This window comes from Panthera tigris, chromosome D3, assembly GCF_018350195.1.
Source record: "Panthera tigris isolate Pti1 chromosome D3, P.tigris_Pti1_mat1.1, whole genome shotgun sequence".
NCBI classification, from domain to species: Eukaryota; Metazoa; Chordata; class Mammalia; order Carnivora; family Felidae; genus Panthera; species Panthera tigris.
This window is the reverse complement of record NC_056671.1, coordinates 61021556-61033712: the sequence shown is the minus strand read 5'-3', so window position 1 is coordinate 61033712 and position 12157 is coordinate 61021556. Positions and strand designations below refer to the sequence as shown.

At 36.0% G+C, this 12157-nt stretch overlaps 1 pseudogene; it reads left to right on the top strand.

Moving 5' to 3' along the window:
• Positions 1-9728: 9728 nt before the first annotated feature.
• LOC102948825 lies at positions 9729-10216 on the top strand (annotated as a pseudogene).
• The last annotated feature ends 1941 nt before the right edge of the window (positions 10217-12157 follow it).

Genomic DNA, 12157 nt, shown 5'->3' with positions numbered 1-12157 from the left:
ACATATTGGTATATGCATGTCACGGAATACTACAGAGAAATATAAAAGAATGTATTATTGGCACACAAAACTTGGAGGACTCTCAGGGTAATTATGCTGAATGGAAAAAGTTAGCTCCAAGAGATAGCATAAGATTCCATTTCTCTGACATTCTTGAATGACAGATCGTAGAGGTGAACAACTAATAGTTTCCAAGGGTTAAGGAAGAAAAGAAGGTTGTAGCTGTAAAAGGATAATAAGAGTGATCCTTGCATGACGTAAACGTTCTGTGTTTTGACTATAGTGTTAGCACGTGAACCTGCACATGTGTTAAAGTTGCACAGAGCTAAACACACACACAGGATTGCATGTAAAACTGGTAAAATCTACAATTTGAAGGAATTGTGCCCATGTCCATTTTCTGGCTGGGATATTGTAGTATGACTATGCATGATGGCACCAAGGGAGGTACTGGGTAAAAGGTATACAGGATTTCTCTTCATTACTTCTTATACCTAACTGTGGTTACCATTATCTCAAAATATAAAAGTTGAAATAAAATATAAAGATGGCTTCAAAACATATCAATGGGTCTTGAAGAAATTCCAAGTAAGCCATGTAAAATTTTGGACCTAATTTAGGGAGCAAAATGGTTCAGGTGTTGCTGCACAGTGGTTTGCATGTTGCAGGAGGGCAATGCAAGGACCAAACCCATCTCAAGTTCATGTAGAGGTTTTGGAGCAACAGACTCCTGCCTTGGAGTCTCCGTACTTTCAACTCAAAGACAAGTTATTATGCTTGTCTTGTGGGTTGTTCTCTCTTAAAGACTTTGTCTGAGTCCACACATATCAGATTATCGGGATCGACCCCGATCATCTTGCTGCAGACTGGGTTGACAAACTTCATTTTTATGTGAATCAACTATATTTTCTAACTATCAGGCATATTAAGTTTTCCGTCCTTTTCTATCCCCAAGCAGGGGTGGGTGGGCAAGTTTCCTGCTGTGAAATAGAGCATGTTTTTCCCAATTGTTAAGCAGCTCTTTTGCATGTTCCTATATAGACCAGCAATGACTCATTGCCTTCCCTCTCTCATTGCAAAAATGGGGCCTGGGAGATTTGTACATACATCCCAAATGTTACATATTAGAATTGATTACACCAACACAACTATTAAGCTTTAAAAGGCATAATGTTTCAAGCCTGCTCAACTAAAATACTATAGTCTATGCACAATCAAACCTCTCTGAGGGGATTAGGCAGAAACCATTTTAATTTATCCATCCTGGAGTGTGGTACTAACAGCGCTGCAAAGAAACTGCTGAGTGAGCACTTGTTTACCCATCAGCAGAAGAGTCGCCTTGCTTTGGAAAAATAGCCCTGTGTTTTGCTCATCCTGTACACTTAAAAAATGGGAGGCCCTCCTCTAATCATGCTCCCAATTGACTCTTGCTGACATGTGCTTAAGGTTTTAGAGAACTTGTGTTTTTGATTCATGTGTCTTCTTCCTTTGTCTGTTTCAGAGCTTCCTTTAGACAAGAGGCCTTCTACTATAGATCTGTGTAACCTCAGCAGGGTTCTGTGGCAGGCCCTAAATCAGCTTATCAATACTAAGTTACTTCTATGAATATGAATACCTAGTATCATTTTTGATTGGACACAGAAACCTTTTTGAAAGTGTATTGCAAAAAGTGACCTATAATTGAATAGGAACTCCCTCTGATGTGCACATTTAATAAGGCCATTTTTTAAGTGCCATTAGCTAAAACAATGCTGAGTGTGAATATGCCTTCTAAATTAATATTATTCTTCTGGATCCCTGCAGTGATTGAGGCAACATTTTGAGAATAGGCCACAGGTCCCTAAGAACCTTTAAGGAGGATGTCACATATCACACATAATAGTCTGCCGATCTTTCTTAAAAACTCAAAAAGTAAGGCAAAAGATGTATGAAATCTGCACTGTTAAAATATTTGTAGAGCTATTTGAATGGGATAGTAAGTTATTCGTAATATGGAGTCTTCTAAGGAATATGGCAGAAATTTGAGTCTTCATTCTTGTAGCAGGATTTTTGCTAAATTAGGTAACATTTGACTTGAATACTTACTATTCTCTGTGCCTTTTTGCTCCTTTCAAGTGCTTAACTATACCCTACTATACCCTCTGTGGCAGGCAATATCCTGTCCCTCAGTCACCCTGCCTCATTTCTACGTGGGAGAGTGCAGATTTTGTTTTCTTGTGTGTCTAGATACAGTCACCCTTTCCAACTCTACGGTATTCATCATGGTTGGCTTACATTATGACTCAGTGCTCTTCAACACTGATCTATTCCCTGAAACATCTCCAATAATGTTCCTTCTAGGTTAAACATTATAAGGTTTCCATTATAAGGTTAAACATTGTCTATGCTACTATCAGACTTGGACGTTTTATTGTGGCACAGTCACATCCATTCGCTTATGTATTTTCCATATCTGCTTTTACACTATAAGGACAGAGCTAAATAGTTGTGACAGAGACCATGTTACTAGCTCATCCTTTGCAGAAAATGCAGAAAAGTTGCCAAGCCCTGCTATAGAGAGAGCCGTGACTCAAGTTCTCAAGCCATCATTGTTAGGTGAATTAACTGAGCAGAACCATTGCTAGTGCAGCTAAGCTCTACTGAGATGAAAGAGAAATATTTAGTTTAATTTAGTTTTAAGTTTTAAGAGTGGTTTAAAATGAGAAAACTTTTGACATTTAACTTATTTAGAAGTCTAGAATTAGAGGTTATCAGGACTGATGAAATGCTGAAAGGAATTCTGCATTATTGTTACAGCTCAAAAATATCATTATAGATCTTCTGTCTTGCCTTCCATAGGTCTGCTCTGTCATGGTAAGCTTGCAGCCTCGCTCTTATGCCCACCATTCATGAACCTAAGATAGTAGGAAAATCTGAGACAACACATCGTCACAGAGCCAGATTTGGGGACATAATATAAATATATTTCTCTTCATTCTTTTTTTTGGGGGGGGGGATAGACTTTTCTCAGAAGCCTATCAGTAATCTTTCCCTTAAGTCCCACTGGTTAGGCTTCAAATTCCTTCATTTTCTTCTACCTTAAACATTAAAAAGAAAACATGGGAGCTATGTGAAGAAATTTCAAATTGTAAGCAATTTTCTTTATTTTTGGGAAAAAAAAAGAAATGAGAGGAAACTAAAAGATAGCAACGCCTCCAGTATTGTGTGTGATGCATCATATATGAACTTCCACATTTTCATCTGACAAAAGTCATGACATCACACAGGAGAAGTATGTTCTGACCATAGCTTCTAGAAGTGCAGGTGGGACTGTCCGTAGGTATTCATAGAACTTCTCAACAGGAATCCTAAGGGAGAGTGTTATGGCTAGTTCTCTACATCCATGGCTGAAACTATGGTGAATTTTAGAAAAGTGTTTCAGAAATGTGTATATTTTTTGCATTCTAAAATATCCCTCAAACCAGATACCAACCCTACATTCTCTCACTGAAGGATATCTTGAAGGATATTGATTATTCTACCAGTAAAATTTTATACCATGACTGTAGATTCTCAGAAGTATTCATATTTAATGGGATTTTCCACTTTTTTATTATTCTGAATAGATGTCCAAATCCAGCAAGTGTCTTTTAACAATTATATCTGTCCAGATAAGCATGTGTAAATGCCATATTCATTTCAGGCTTGTTCTTCACTGGACCTCTACTTGCCAGGGACAACAGGAAAATGTGTTCAATGGTTGTCAAATGACAATAAATAAAGTTGGTCTTTCTTCAAATGGTCATTTATAAATCCTTTAGTACACCTGTATTTTTGAGCTGTGATAATTATTTTAACACTTTCATTTTACAAGACTATTCAGAGGCCTAGGAAAAAATATTACCTATCTTAAAGACATGGAGAAAAGACTTCCAGAATTAATTTATGCATATTTTAATTTAGCTTATGATATTTTTATATTGGGCCTATGGTCAAGATAGAGCAAAGGAGTATGAACAATTTTATTTTGAAAGTCATTAAAAATCTCAGTTGATAAAAAGCTTTTGATGAATTTTGCTTTAAATATAACTAAACTAAGCAATATGGATAATTATATGTAACTCATAGAGTGAATTTTCTAAGAGAAAAAATAAATATTTGTGATTATATACCATACATACACATGCATACACACACAGAAACTTGTATATATTGTAATACTTTTTAAATGTATAATTTTGATTACTTTTTAAAGAAAGCAATTTTATTTCAATAAGACCTACAATTGAGGGGGAATTAGGATGTGTAATTTTCTTAAGATTCTTTTTCAAGTTTTGATATTAGTTAGGATTATACTGATCAAACAAAATGAAAGATAATTTCTTTCTTCATATCATAAGAAAGTTTGTGAATAATAGTATTATTTCTTCCTTAAATGCTTTGTTGAATTCCCCAGTAAGATAATCTGGGCTGGTGTTTTCTTTGAGGGACATTTTAAATTACAGATCTGGTTTCTCTAATAGGTATAAGACTTCAAATTTTCTATTTCTTTTTCTATTGAATTTGGAAATTTTTGTATCCCAAGGAATTGTCTGTTTCATAGAAGTTGTTAAATGTATCCAGACAAAGTGAAATAAGTCAGGCAGAGAAAGACAGGTACCATATGGTTTCACTCATATGTGGATCCTGAGAAACTTAACAGAAGACCAGGGGGGAGGGAAAGGGGAGAAAAAAAAGGTAGAGAGGGAGGGAGCCAAACCATAAGAGACTCTTAAAAACTGAGAATAAACTGAGGGTTGATGGGGGGGGGAGGGTGGGAGGGAGGGGAGGGTGGGTGATGAGTATTCAGGAGGGCACCTGTTGGAATGAGCACTGGGTGTTGTATGGAAACCAATTTGACAATAAATTTCATATTTAAAACGACAACAACAACAACAAAAAGAATAATCATTTAAAAAATCAAATTACACCTTATTTGCCAGATGTATATTTTAATATAGAGCAACAAGTAAAATTTCTATTTTGTGCTAAAGAAAAGAAAAGAAAAGAAAAGAAAAGAAAAGAAAAGAAAAGAAAAAATTCTCATTGCTCCTCCCCGGCAACTTTAGTCAAAGAAACTCTAAACAGCAAATAAAATCTATAACCACTCTGCAAAGCTGTCAGTGACCTTGAACAGGACACACAGATAAGAGATAAGAATCTGAAAATCAGTGGAACTAAACTGAGAATTGACAAAGAGCTGGCAGGAAGACTTTGGCCTTGGACCAAGAAGAACAGACCAGAGCTCTGAATTAAGGGCTGTGGACGAAATAGAATTTACTACCTAGGTGAGCTTGTAGCAGAAAAAGAAGCGGGCGGGGGGGTGAGGTATTTACTTGGGTGGGAGAGGAAACAATAGGCTAACACTGTTAGCTTTTTGCTTCTGTGCCTATACTTCACTAACTTAAATGCAGCATTGTTCACATCAGTCAGAGAAGTGAACCTCAAAACACTCAGTGTTAAATTTTTTGAACCCTGTGGCATGAAGGGGTTATCTCTTTATTTTATTGTTGTAGTCATATGACGAGGAAAATAAGTTTTCACTGGAAAACAAATTCAGTTGTGAGTACCCACTAACTCAAAAAAAAAAAAAAAAAGCCACTTTGGTTTGAAATGAAATAATTCAATCACAAGCAGTTCCTGTTCCTTGACAGGTCAATTTGATTTGCCCCTCAGCCTGACAGTAGGGCTGTGACTGAAGAGGACACATTTCCAGCAGAGTACCTGAAGCGCTAAAATATCCTACACTTCATAACACTGAAAGGAAATTTGACCAACCGGGAAAGATGCCCTATTGGCAACTTTACAAAGTTCTTGGGAGAAAAAGCAAACCTATATGTTTGTTCTTTGAATACTTTATGCAAATGTGTTGATGTATATGCACATGTTGGTGGGAAAATAAATGCAAAAAGATGGAAGTTCCAACGAATGAATATGTTGAATTGCTAAAAGCAACATATTGCAACTTATGTTCTGAGAGCTCTTTGCTCACCATGAAATCCCCAAGCTGAATGTATTCAGAAGAAATGCAATAAGGTATGGAATAGTTCCAGGTTCAGATGTGAACACAGATACAAACACAGTGAACGCCGGAATGTGTATTTGATGCTGTTGTGCAATGTTGAGAAAATAAATTGGATGTTGTTCATGTTGCTAATGCAAAAACAGAATGAATGCTAAAATGAAGTTATCTGCTGATTTTGGAATCTCATTTATCCCCTGCTGATTCATATCATCTGTTTTGGTTATACACATGATGCAAACATTCGTTTTGCGAAATCCCACTCCTAAGTCTTCAACAACTTTACTCCAGCTTTCGAAAATTAGCACTAGTTCAAATACCAGGAGAATAAAGTAATTGATTTCAAGCTGGTTAAAAATGAATTTTCTGGGCTTGATGCTCTGTGGAAATAAAAATTGGGGGTAAATTGTTCTTTAAAAAAAGGGAAAGATGCTTTCTATACATAGTAGGTGTACCAAAATATTTTTGAGAGGAAAAAAAAATTTTGTCCCTCTCCTAAAGAAGCTTAAAATAAAGTTGGAAGAGACAAGGACTGTATGTTTTGTATACCATTAAACTAAACTACAAAACCACACCAAATAACAATCACAACACAAAGCAGTACATATTTAGGTGTCAGGTTAGTAATGATCAATTGGTCTAGGAATTTAAAGAAGGGGGAGTGTCATGGATTGGGTTTTATGGTGAATGTTCTTGAAGGATTTTTCTGGTCAAGCATTGAATGAAAAACATAAGAAAAAAACATGACTAAGCTATGTATATGAGGAAAGTCATTTCTGTTGGTGGTTTTGTGTTTACTATTTAAATATAGAATTCTAGGCTTTGGAGAAATTCTAGAATACAGATTAAAGTTGGCTGCTTGAAGATATTTACACTCTCCTTTTGCCTACTATATCCAATTAGTTGAAATGTAGCCCACTTCTTTTATTCTTGAATTTTACAATAAATTGATCATTTGATAGAATTAAATGAATCTTTTCTTATAAAAAATATACTCACTCTACAATTAGGTTGAGAGAATTCATGCTGCTGTGATGGTTGGCTTAGATAGCCTTTAATTTTATGGCATTTTTGAGTCTGCAAATTTAGTTATTTAACACATTTGTATTTTTTTTAATTGACTCGAATATTTCACTGAGTTTTACTAGTAAAAAATCTCTCTCTTGTAAGCCAGAGAATGGTAAATGGAGCTTAGTGTGGCAAAAAAGGTGTCAGAATTGACTGACAATTTGAAGAAGCCAGGTACATTTTTTTCAGGAAATCACATTTGATTAGTTTGTGCCTATTGTTTATACCTCAAGACATAATATCTGTAAAGACTATCTCTGTGACAATTGAGTGTTGGTTAAGCAATCATCCATGTAATGTTTAACATCCAGGTAATTTTCAATCTCTGAATATGTTCTCACAAACAGAACACCAAGACTTGTCACTATGGCAGACTGAACTGATATAAGAAACCTCCCTTTTCCTACTCCAAACACAAGTTCTGAATATGGCAAAGGGATCCCAAGTGGATACAGGGGTCTGAATGAGATTAGAATGGGGAAATTAAACCTGACATACATTTAAGAAGTGAGATCTTTATACTCCTAAGGGTCCTGAGAAAAAGCCTAAGGTCATATATTGAATGGATAAGAACTGAGTTCCCTGAATCATGGTGCAAACACAAAGGTCTGTATGCCTCCTTTTTTGTTTTTTGTTTTTGTTTTGTTTTTTGTTTTCATTCACCCATTGGACAAATAATGATTGAGGGTCTACTGTGTGTTAGAAACTGGTAGGATAACAGTGAAAAAAAGGGAAGAAAGCAAAACGTTGCGTGCCTTGCATTGTGTATGGAGGGGAGGGGAAAAATAATGTAAGGGAGTATACATTAGATTGTAGTAGATGATGTGGAAAAATTAACAGGTAAGAGATATAAGGAATATGGTATTTCTGCAAGTCTAAATGGAGTCATTTGAGAAGTGTTTACTAAAAAAATGTCTTTGAGTAAAGACTGGAAGGAGACAAGTCAAGACCTGAAAGACATATCCATGCATATGCCCATGCAGGTGAAACCACAATTACAAAAGCCCTCAGTCAGGAAAATACAAGAACAGTAAGGTGACCATTATGGTTGTAATATTGCAAGAAAATACAAGGAAATTGTAAAGTTGAGTGTTAATGAGTGGCCAGATTCAATGGATACTTTTAAGGGAGGTAGGGGTGAAAAGTGAGAAGTTTAATTCTGTGGTAATCATCCAAACAAGAGATGATGGTGTATTAGATCAGACTGGTAACAAAGAGGTGATAAGAATAGCCTGGCTATTACTTTAAGGTGAGGTCACTAGTATTTGCTGACAGATTGTGTGTGTGTGTGAGATGGTTAGAAAAAAGTCAAAGATGATACCAAAATTTTTGCTTTGATAGTGGAAGGATGAAGTCATTAGTTGACATGAGGAATATTGTGGAGAATGCCATTTTTGTCAGAAAAATCAGAACTCAGTCAAAGGATATGCTAAGGTTAAGATGGCTATTAGAAAACTAAGTAGCTGTCAGGTAGTTAGATACATGAGTCTGAATTTGATGGGAGATGTCTGGGTTAAAGATGTAAATTGGGAAATCATCAGTGTATAGATAATATTTAAAGCCACCAGACAGGATGAAATCACTAAGGAAATAAGTATAGATGGATTCATGGTTATTAAATCACGTTCTTGACAGACTGTATCTCCTGGCCCAGGATTGGCTGAAAAATAGATGCCCGGGGCTGTGAGTAGGAAAAGATTCGTGCATTTACAATTAGAAAACCAAACCCGCTTCAGGTGAGAGGGTAGGATCTGAATCCATACTACTGACCTTAGCACAAAGCTTGCGTTGATAAGTTAATAAGAAACCTGGCCCACTTTAGTGTAACTCATAAGTGTCTAGGGAGAGAAAGTAAGCTATGCAGCATAAAAGGCTTCTGGATGTCAGACTTATGAGTCTCCATACAACAGTGTTCCTACCAAAGATGACCTAGCTGTCAGAAACCACAATACGATATCAACAAGTACTTTTAAAAAAAAGACAAAATGTACTCACAAAGAGCAACATTAAATAGAGCATTTTATGAAAATAAATGCCATATTCTTCAAAAAAATTGAAGAAGATTATTTTTAAAATAAACTGGTAGTGGATTACACATACATAAAGCAAGGCATAGTATATTAAAAGATAGATTTGAGGGTATCCATAATGCATCTCAGAAAGGTAAAGAGAATGAATACATGAGGAAGAGATTAAGAGATGTAGAGAATGGAATAAAAAGGGCCAACTTAAATTTAATGACGACTAAAGGACAGAATGAGGAAAATGAAGTGATAAAAGGATAATGGCAGGCAGTTTTCCAGAATTTAAGAAAGTTATAAGTCTTCAACTTGAAGGAGAATCCTAGTGTCTTAAGAAGTATAAACAAAAATAAATCCACTCTTGGGGCGCCTGGGTGGCTCAGTCAGTGAAGCATCCAGTTTCGTCTCAAGTCAGCTCAGAGCCTGGAGCCTGCTACAGTTTCTGTGTCTCCCTCTCTCTCTGCCCATCCCCCATTAGTGCTTTGTCTCTCTCTCTCTCTGTCTCAAAAATGAATATACATACATACATACATACATACATACATACATACACACATACATAAATTCTCTCTGTTGCTGATGCCTGTGGTGCTGACAGGATGGGCAAGTGTCACAGTCTTCATATTGCCTAGAAACTCGGTAGCCACTGACAAGATCAGAGGTGGCATGGCTAACAGCACAAGAAGGCCCACTTAAGGCGCAGCTCTGAAGCCAAACTCTTTTGGAGGCGCTTCTTAGGCAAAGGGAATTACTGTGGTGGAAAAAAGTAGGAGTAGAAGCCAACCAGCCACATTCTGCCATCAGAAAGTGTGGCAGGTCCAGCTGATCAAGAATGGCAAGCAAAAAAAAAGTCACGACCATTTTAGCCAATGATGACTGTTTGAATTTTATTGAGGAAAATGATGAAGTTCTGGTTGTTGGATTTGGTCTCAAAGGTCATGCTGTTGGTGATGTTCCCAGGGTTTGCTTTAAGATTGTCAAAGTAGCCAGTGTCTTGCTTTTGGCCTCATACAAAGGCAAGAAGGAAACCAAGATCCTAAGTTTTGATGGTGAAAATATGACAATAATAAATTTTCATATGCCATAAAAATAAAAAAATATACACCTAAACTCATAATGGTGAAATTAGAAAAACATCCAAGATAAAGTGAATGTCTTAAATGTAACCAAAGAAGATTTAATGAGAAAAATAACTGCTCAGGGCTAATAGTTGGACTGACCTTAGACTTCAAAAACAATGGTATATGTAAGAAGAAAATAAAATTATATAGTCAAGAAACTGAGAGAAAGCATTGCCAATCCAGAATGATATAGGTGGTTACACTATCATTCAGGAGTGAAAGGGAAATAAAAACATTCTCAGGAGAAGGCAGAATCAGTTTTATCATACATAGACCTTCCCTGAAAATCTAATAAAGATTCTACTTTACATTTTTGCATTTGTATTTTTCTTTTCAGTACAAAGACTTTAAATCTAAATAGGTATTGCCCTATAGAGAAGAGAAAGTGGAAGAGAGAAGGAAACAAAACTACTCTGATATTTATATATTTTGGATGCATTTGGTTTCAAGAAACAAATCTGAAATGGCTTAAATTGTTATAAACATGACTAATAGAAATCAAGAGGTAAAGTAGGCTCTTGGTTAGTAAGTCAGTGGCTAAGTGATATTAGCAAGGGCCCAATATATTGTTGTGACTTCAGATGTGACCTGAATTTACAAGTTAACTTTGGAGCTATAAATTAACTGTAGCAGTTCCATAAATGATATACAGGAATAACCAGTCTCACAGGAATAAATGGATCTATTCTGTGCTTGCTTATTAGGGAAAAAAAAAACACAAAAAATGTTGTGAGGATAAATTTTCGAGAAGCCCCAGGTAGACTTCCCTTATGATCCATTGACCAAGATTAGAGCACATTCCCATTACCAAACCTGGAGGGGAGAAATGAGCTATTTATAATTTGCATAGACTTATTCACTGGGGGAAGATTTGATGTTGAGGAATTAGTCACAAGGAAGAGAGAGGGATCAGGTAGGAAGTGTAGAAATCTAAGGCCTTATCTCCCTCCAGAGGAGGATGAACAAAGTGATATATTTATTTGTATTTAGTTTAGATATAACCAGGTAAATAGTTAACCTCCAAAAGCTGGTGAGTAACTTTAAGAACAGGAATAACATACAAAAACTTACCAAAAGCAGAGAGTGTTACAATAAAAATAAAATAATCTACTGGGAAAGAGTTTATAATCACAAACCTTTATGTAAAGAATATAGTTTCAAAGTCCAGAAAGCAACTGATAGGGTTAGCATAGATGTATCACCTGAAAATCCATGCCCATTTATATTTTTCTCAAGCAAATGCAATAATTATGCTACTAAATGCCTTTAACCCTCTCTGTTGTGTCCCTTCTGGTTTGAAGCTTGGTACAAGAGCCAGAGGAACCAAATATCTGTAAATGTCTGGCTTAACAGAAGTGGCTAGTTTTCCTAGTGCAAACACTTCCTAAATAGAAATGTCCACAGCATACAAAGTCAGAGATCTATCAAGAATTTTTTTCCTTTACTTTGTCAGGGCAAATTCTAGGTACAACAGCCATAAAAGTTCCATGCCCAGTAGAGATAAATAATCAAGAGCCATTTTGTGGTTATATATTTTGTATCACAACATCTCTCTCTTTGGAGAAAGGAACTAACATGAATGGTTTTCAGGGAACTGACCAAAGTTTCTGGTGTATCTATACTACTACATGCTAAATTGTTTACTGGGCTCCAGTCTTGTCAATCACTAGGAGAAGTTGTTCGGGAACTAAAATGGCTTATTAGATAAGACCCTTAAATTAAGTGAGAGGGCTGGGGTTTCCAGGAAAATCGAATCAGGATAAAGACTTTTAGGATTTGTATTTAGATATAAGAGAACTGACAGGTAGATTAGCATATGAGATCAGGAGTAAAATATGGAGGGAAAGCCTAGTATGTGAAAAGAACATGAATATTGCTGTCAAACCCACCTAAATGGAATTCTGACT